The sequence below is a fragment of the Poecile atricapillus genome, chromosome 2 (genome assembly GCF_030490865.1).
Source record: "Poecile atricapillus isolate bPoeAtr1 chromosome 2, bPoeAtr1.hap1, whole genome shotgun sequence".
Taxonomy (NCBI): domain Eukaryota; kingdom Metazoa; phylum Chordata; class Aves; order Passeriformes; family Paridae; genus Poecile; species Poecile atricapillus.
The window spans coordinates 55,524,296-55,532,861 of NC_081250.1; positions in this window are offsets into that span (position 1 = coordinate 55,524,296).

Below are 8,566 nucleotides of genomic sequence, written 5' to 3' on the forward strand. Positions count from 1 at the left end.
GGGGAGGAATATTCAAAAAATATTCTCTAACAAAGATAGAAAATACAAAATCTAATGATTGCTTTTACCTACCTAGTTCAGTAGCAATTTGTGTTACTTGGATTTTAATTCTTTTGTCACTGTCTTTTGCCTTCACTAGTTTTCCCTGATGCCCCCATAAATCTTTAAACCCTGAAGGTAAAAGAGGCTAAAAGAGTCTGCTTTTTGCACCAGCTTCAACACTGATTTTGCTGAAGAGCAAAAAAATCTAGTCAGATAATAAGGAAATTAATCTAAGGTACCCTGCCAAGAGCTCCCATTAGTTGTTGTATCAGGCATCAATTCAACCAACCCTTGAGAGCATCACATGAATAAACATCAAAACATCTCTGGCATGTTAATGCATTAGTTGCCTTACTGTCAATGCTGCCATGGCATTCCAAGTAAAGTACTATCTTGGGAATTCAGCCCCTTCCAACTTCAAGTCCAAAGATGATTTGACACAGGCTCAGAAGAAGGCAGGGTTCAGGAGAGGGGACGTCACAGCCAAAATAATGTGGGCACAGCTGCTTTAAAAATAGCTTCAACCTCCTGCTAGATGCACAGTCCAGCCCCACCCAATCTGGCCATACTGCCTCCCTCTTGCATTGCCCAGTGCATGGTGATGCAGTGCCCCAGGTAAGGCCCAGGGATGACCTGTGGTGGAATTTGTATTTGAAAAAAACCAAAAAGTCTCAAATCTTAGCCTCAAGCAATACAAATAAACTGTTTCTGAGCTGCTAGATGTGAATTTTGCTTTCTGCTCTAGTGCTATCTGGAAGCCTGGTGTGCAGGACGTCCTCCCCCTTGCTCTACCACAGATGGCTGGTGCAGATGGAAGAGATAACCCAGACCGGGTCAAAGGCCCAGCAAGGGATCATCTCCTGGCACCAAAAAGTCTGCAGCCCCAACCAAGAATCAACATCTTGGTATGGAGAGAAGTAAGAAGAGATAAAAGAAAAATAAATATCATTGACCAAAGACACTGTTCTTTACAACTATAAATGTCACACATATTAACACGGAGGTAGAAGCCTCTTGCACACTCCCTGAAAACATGTGAGGCAGCTTCTGCTCAAAGCATGGACACACGTTTGTGGTTACTTTTCCAGAAATTGAGAGCAAAGGAATTAGATCTGTGCCCTATCAGCAACAGGATGTTAAGATACATTGAATACTAATGTATTCAATTTCTTTGTTAGCTGTAATATAGGTACCTTAACTGTGCAGTGTATGTTATCTAATAGTTCTTTTTGTTTTATTCTTTTGTAGTAAATAGTCTGTTTAAAGTCTTATGTCTGTTAATTTTGTGACTATTAAATAAATAATTAATTTTGTAATAGACTTAATTTACCATTATTAAAGAACTTAAGAACAAGGGTGGCTTTTAGGGTGCTGGCCACCCCAATAAAGCTACTACCTGCTGCTGGAGGCCTGGCCGAAAAGCAGGGACTTATCTAAGCTCCCATCTCCATTTGTAACACCTGGTGACAAGAACCCCTCATCTGATTCCAGGCTGTACCATATGTTTTTTTTCTGTGATCAGGGTCTTTTTCTTCACCCTGGGGGGACGCTTATCCCTGGCACAGCTTCCCTCTGTCTTATCTAACAAGGTTTTAAATTCATTGCAGTGGAGTTATTCTCTGCTAATATGTTCGTAGAGTGCCTGGCACAATAGGGACCTAGTATCAGTTGGGATCTTTACTTTCTGCTGTGATAATAATTTTATGAGCAGACTTTCATTAAGATCCATTGCTACTTAAGGAACAGCTGCACTGTCACTTTATAAGGCTGTTGACTGTTTTAACTCTCTTCTCCAGAAACAAGGTTTCAGTTTTCTCTGTAGAAATGGATATGGGTAAAAGAGGCTGAAACATGAACAAAGGCAATTTGGCTATTAAATGGGAAAATTCAGAATCACAACATCTGAGACTGCCAGAAATTAAAGCACTGTTAAACAACACTGATCTCACCTCTCCAGAGAGGTGCATTTGAATTCATCCATCTTAATTTCATTGTTTTTCATTGTCTTTCAGTGGATGAAGATCAACTAGCCCAGACCACAGCTAGTAAGAGGGACACAGGTGTGGTCCATTGAGGCTATTTAACATTGATAGGGGAAACATTTATTACCATAGCAAGTAACAAAACACAGGCAGCCTTTTGCTGATTTCTTTCTCCCCCCACCCCTTAAAATAGAAAAGTCTCTAAGGACAGTCACAGAAATAGTGAGAAGGCAAGATCAAAATTTGGAAGCTAAGTTGTTTGTTCCATCCCACCACCACTTACCCTAAGGGAGTGTGAGTGCTCTCTGGAACCTCACCTGAAGATTTGCCACAGATTTCCCTTGCATGTCATTGTCAATCTCTGTCCTTCTCACCCACAAAAGGCTTCTGCAAATACAGACAGCTAAAACATTCCAGTTCCTCTGTATTCTCTGATAACCCAGCTGCCTCCAGGAATGACTGCAGTCAGTATTTATCAGAGGGATTTTAGATAATGCAAGAGTCTGTCAAGGGTCACAGGCTGCTAGAAGTCATGAAAAGGAGCAGAATGAGAGTCCCAGGTGGTGGCGTTCACCCCAATACTAGTGGTCCACAACCATTTTCATTAGCCCATACACATTTTTGGGAAATTACTTTAGGTCAGTTTCCAGTCTGGGAAGGTACAATAATATGCACCTTCCCCAACAAGTACAGTTTCTTTTACAACAGACAAGTCAAGCTATTGCAAACCTATGGTGAAACAAGGGGTGTAGGGGGTGGGTGGGTGTGAAAGTCTGGAGTCAAGTATTGTCTTGCTGGAAAATTGGCTTTTTAAAGGTTGCCTGGACTTTACAGAGCTTTTTCTAAGCTACTGGCAGAGAAAAAAATTATGGAGAGTAATAAATAGTTATAATCACTTGGGGGGAAGAAAATAAAAAACCTAATTATTTGAAATCTAGAGTCAATTGTATTAGTGACACCTTAGTAATGTCCTGCATAAGGGCTTCACTGTCCTTGATTTTTCATCTACAAGGAATAGCAAGAATCATCTCCTTACCTCAGGAGAGTTGTTCCAGATCTAGGGTTTCTCTAACCAGAGCAAAGCATATTGGAAACACAGTAAATTGGAAACACAGTAAATTGGAAACACAGCATATTGGAAAAATGGTAGCCTGGATTCCTCACATCCTTGTCCCATTTAACAAACAGAGAAGTGGAAACAAGGGCAACTGAGTCATCCCAAACTAGGCCAGATAAATGTGACAACCACCCTTCTCACAACTGGGTTTCCTGTTTAGCTAATCCACAGAGAAGTGAGTGTTTGTGCATGTGTGTAGCAGAGGGTGGAGGGTAGCTGGAGTGAGATGTCTGGGGAAACTTGGAGCACCTAATGCTGAAGAAATCTCATTCTGGGAGCTGATAGCCTTTTGATATCATGAGGTGGTATCCAGCTGTAGCCTGGTGAGCCCATCCTGGCACTAGTTAGCAATTGCTGCCAGAGCATGCAGCAGCTGGGCTGACTACCATCCAGACATGAGGTGAAGTAGAGGACTTGTGAGCAGCATAGGGGAAATCTTGTAGATGTGGATGAGACAGAGGAATCTGAAAACAAGGGGCAGACATGGGAAGAAAAGCAGAAAGAGAACAACTGGTGAGCAGGTGTAATGGACAAAAGAGGACTGAAACTTGACAAAAGTTGTTCTATGTGTAGATTCATCAGACTAAAGGTAGCTTAAAGATATCAGTCCATAGACTTCCTTCAATGAAATACATAACCTGAGGTAGACCTTGCTCAGAAATCCAGGTAAACAAATTCACTTGTTCATCTTTCCAAGGACATTTATGATTACGTCAGGATCACCGATGAGCAAAGGAGCTAAGGACAAGAATCAGATTAAGTGAAAGCTTAAAAGAACAATCAGTTTAAGGCTATCCTGAACTTTGATAAAACATCCAGTGATTAAGACCGTAAGAAAGGGATTACAGGGCCAGCCCACCTGTGACAGGACAATGAGAAACCAGGGGATGTTTTTTTCTGAAAGAGAAACTAGGAAAGGTAGTGGTTTTTGTGGGGGAGAGTCTGATTAGTTTTTTGCAGGCTGCTCTCCTCATGTTTCCAGCAGATACAATGGCTGGATAAGGAAAATTTGAGTGTATGTTTCTAACTGTCTCATTTAGTATCTTTTAAGGTTACAGAATCACAGGAAGACAGGTTGAGAAGGAAATCTTGAGTTAGTTGGTAAAATGAGCTTCAGCAGCAGTGGTGGCTGCGGTAAACCTTGGGGGCTGAGCACTAAAATGGGCTGGGTATGGGGTTCCCAGAGTCAGGGAAACATGCGCAAAAGCTGAGGTACCCTGGGGAACCCACAGCACTCAAGAGCAAGGCTTGAGCCTTGGATGGGTGTTGCCAGGAGCAACTGTGACAAGTCTAAACAGCTCCTGGGAGTGTGAATGAGAAGGGTGTGAGGAAGTTTGGGAGGAATGGCTCCTCTCCTGTCATGGAGTTACTTTACCTTTAAGGAAAGTTGGAGTTGCTGGGGACTGCCTGGAGTCTTTCTCATGACCAATTATCGGTCATTGCTGAGAACTGACAGCAGTTTTAGCCATTGAAAAGTGGGATCAACTTGTGAACCCCACCTTAAAGTAAAAAAACCAGAACTCTGTTGTTCTCTTTGTTTCTTGGCTGTGAAAGATAGCAGACCTCCAGCTGGCCTCCCGTTCCCTGCCCAGGCCATGCGGCCGGACGGGGGCCGGGCTGGGCCCGCCGTTCTCCCGGCCGGGAGATGGGGCCTGCGGGAGCTTGCCCCGAGCCAGGTCGGGCCGGGCCCGGCCCAATCTCTGGCTCGGCTGCAGGTTTTGCTGTAACTACATTCACTAGAAAACTGCTGAATTGTCGGGGTCAAAGCAAGGCTGGTACCCTGGCTGGAACCAGCACGGGCGGCTATCCTCAGCCGCGCGGTCCATATCCCACTGCATCAATGTGATGGATGGCAAATATGGCGATTTATTGCAGGGAAACTTAACATTTTATAGCCTGGGTTCACTGTGCTACTCCCATCTGCTTACATCACACTTAGGTGCTATTGGCTAATTGCAGGGGGGCCCTGCTATCCTAATAGAGAGGGGTGGGTTTCTAACTTTCTCGTTACATCCCGAGTTCTTCCGCAGCGCAAGGCCTTAACTACAACATATCCCCTCTCTCCATGAATAACTAGTTTGCTAAAATATAAAAGTATTGAAAATGGATAATATAAAATTGAGTTCAAAGATTAACACAAGTAAAATCATCACAACTGGTCTAATCAGGATAGACACTAGGGTGGTTAGCCATGGAGATTGATCGAACCAGGATTGGAACCAGTTTTGCTGAGCTTCTCTTTCTGCTTTTCGCTGAGACAGCCTATCTTGTAGTTCTGCCATGGTGTCTCTCACTACCCCGGTGTGGTCAGCGTAGAAGCAGCATTCTTCGTTCAGGGTGATGCAGAGGCCTCTTTGTTGCATGAACAGAAGTTCGAGACCTCACTTGTTCTGCAAAACAACTTCAGAGAGTGAGGAGACTGATTTTTCTAGAAAGGATATGGATTTCTCAATTCTCGGTAGATCTTCATTTACAGTCATCTGTAGCTGAAACAGCCTCTGTTGTTGGGTCACGATGGCAGAGACACCTGTGGCAGCACCAGTTGCTCTCAGGTTAAGCAGCATCGCTGTGGTTACACCTGTCACCAGTTCTCTTTTCTGAAGTCGGGTGAGTCTCTCTACTTGCAGGCTCCACTCTTCATCCAGGTGGTACAGGACTCTGGGGATGATAACAGCTAATACACAAAAGTCAACAGAGGAGTTAAAGCTTTGGGTATAAATGCAAGGGCTTGACTACTAGATCATGGGTTTTCAGCTTGTACCACAAAATTGGGGCTCACTGTTTCAGGTGTTATGACTATAAATAGCACAATTACTATAAATAGTTTACCATGTAAATGACACCATACTTACAAACTTACAGCTAAAACTTTAACGTTAAATGAACCTTCAAAGATACTTACACTACCTCTTAAAGGAAAATACTTATATTTTATACTAACATAACAATTACTACACAGACTAAACACTTTACCTTAAACTATTATCTAACTACTTTTAACATACGTGTTCTGGTATATATGTAGTCTAAGCGTGAAAACAATTTGCTAAAAGGATAAACACACAATTACAATTTGCTTTGTATATAGTTAAATGGAGTCTCTACACCTCCCAAATCTTCTACAGAATTTTTCCAACACGATTCAGTTCTGGAATGTTCACTGCTCCCGTGATGTCAGATGGCAGCTAATCGGTGACTGAGGGCTTTGATGTTCAAGTTGTTCAAACCCTTCTAAATCTTAAAACAAAGGATAACTGAAAAATCATAATAACACATATAATCATCATAATAACAGTATAAAATTTCTGTTGGCAGCTGTCTGTATAGTGTTCAGACACAACTGTGTCCTGACAGCTCCACTTCTGATCCAAGTCTGGAGTACCAAGGCTGTGTGATGATTTCTCTGTTCACTGGATCTCATGTGTTCAGAGGCAGACAGTCTGGTCAGATGAACAGGTGACCTTTCTGAATCTGTCAACAAAACACAGGCACTTCTCTCCTTGAAGTTAATGAATTACACTAATCAAATTGCGTTTAGGGAATCAATTTCCCCCGTTTTCTAAAAAATAAAAATGAGATGTATTTCTGTTCAACATTAATACAAAACCTTATATACAATTAGTAAGAACCTATAACAGTTAAAAATCAATTAATATGAAGGTACTGTTAATTATTAAAACACTGCACCAGCATCCCATAGTTAATAAACAAACAAAACCAAAAATCATCAGTGAAGGATTGGATCATCATCTCCGGAAATGATTCTCCAAGCTCACTTTAAAATTTATCCAGCTGTCATATTAATAGGGTCAAATTGTTGAGTTAAAAAGCAACTCAAATACTGATTTAGGATAGAAAACATCTGGATCTGCTAGCAAACATTCTATCCAGGTAAAGTCAAGGCTTGGCCAGGGCCTGGCTTTAAACTGGAAAGATGCCTCTTAACTCATTTCTAAAACAAGGTTTTCAATAGCAACAGCTATGAGATGCTTACAGTACAGCAAACTGTTAAAATGCATTTGTACAAAGTAAATAATTAAAAACCTTAGGTACCAGACTAATTAAATCATTCAGCAGTTGGTTTAATTTGAGGCTTCTTCAATGGCAGCTAATCCTTAGTAATGGTACATCTTTTTAAAATTCTGAAAACACTAAAAAATAAAAAGTTATAGCAAACAAAACTGCAAAAATTACAACAACTAAATAGAACTCCCAATAAAGTCTAGGGTGTCACAGTCTGCATTCATTTCTGTCCACAAGCAGATGTTCATCAGTGGTTTATCACAGTTGCTTCAGTTGTAGCTGTCTTCATATTTTTAGGAAAATAACTATACTTTGCAATTTAAACAAGTGTCTTCAATAAAACATAAAACAATTCAAATTAAACAAAAATTTAAACTTAACAATAATTATTTATAAGAAAAGGAAATAACAAAACTTAACTTTAAAAGAATATCCAAGTTATACAGCTTAACTTGAAAACATTTAAGCCAACGGTAACATGGATTCACTATAAAAATTATAAAAATTTAACAAATACATCACAATTCCATGTCATCTAGCTTTGAGAATAACCCATAATAACTGCAAATGTTACTAAAAACACTCATTCACAATAAGAATTTGCCTAGTATATGCTCAAATTAGCTAAGACTCCAAAGTGCAGCCTTTCCAAAGAAAAAAGCCACAATACAGGATTGGGCAAGTTGTCATTTAGCTTTTGTAGCACTTCTCAAAAATATCAAGTCCAATTTTTAAACTAAAATCTAAAATCCAAAATCCAAATTAATATATATGCAGTTATATGTGTTTTATATAACAAAAATATTCACATTAAAATTTCCGTATTAAAATTGTCAAAAACTCAGCAAATGGGTAATATATGATTAACATAACTTTAAAATTACTAAAACAAAACAAGAATCTTTTAAGTTTCTTGGGATGCAAAAATACAACATTTAAACCTTTTAATCTATTTTTAAAGGCACTTAATTCAATAGAAACTTATTTTTAAATCTCAATTTTAATTACAACAATTTGCTAATTTATAAACAATACAATTTACAAAGCTTCTAATTTTTAAATTGTCTAATTAAAACTCTCTCTTTTTCTTATCCTTCTCAAAAATGTCCAGCTTTCTGTTGTTCTTCTTTTGTTTTGTAGTTTTACTTTCCACGGTTTCATTGAAGTAACTGTTACTTGTTTCAGCGGTGGTTGCCATGGCGACAGCGTACTGCCATGTGTTTTCCTGAACTGGGCCGTGCCGGGCTACTTTTTAAATCTGAGAAAAACTCTGAAAACTCCAACTGCATAAACTCATAATTACTTAAAACACAAAATTAACTCCAAAAGGGTACATAAACACCTTTTAAAAACTCAGTAAATTATGACTTTGTAACAAACTCGGTATTGTCCCGGTGCTTCT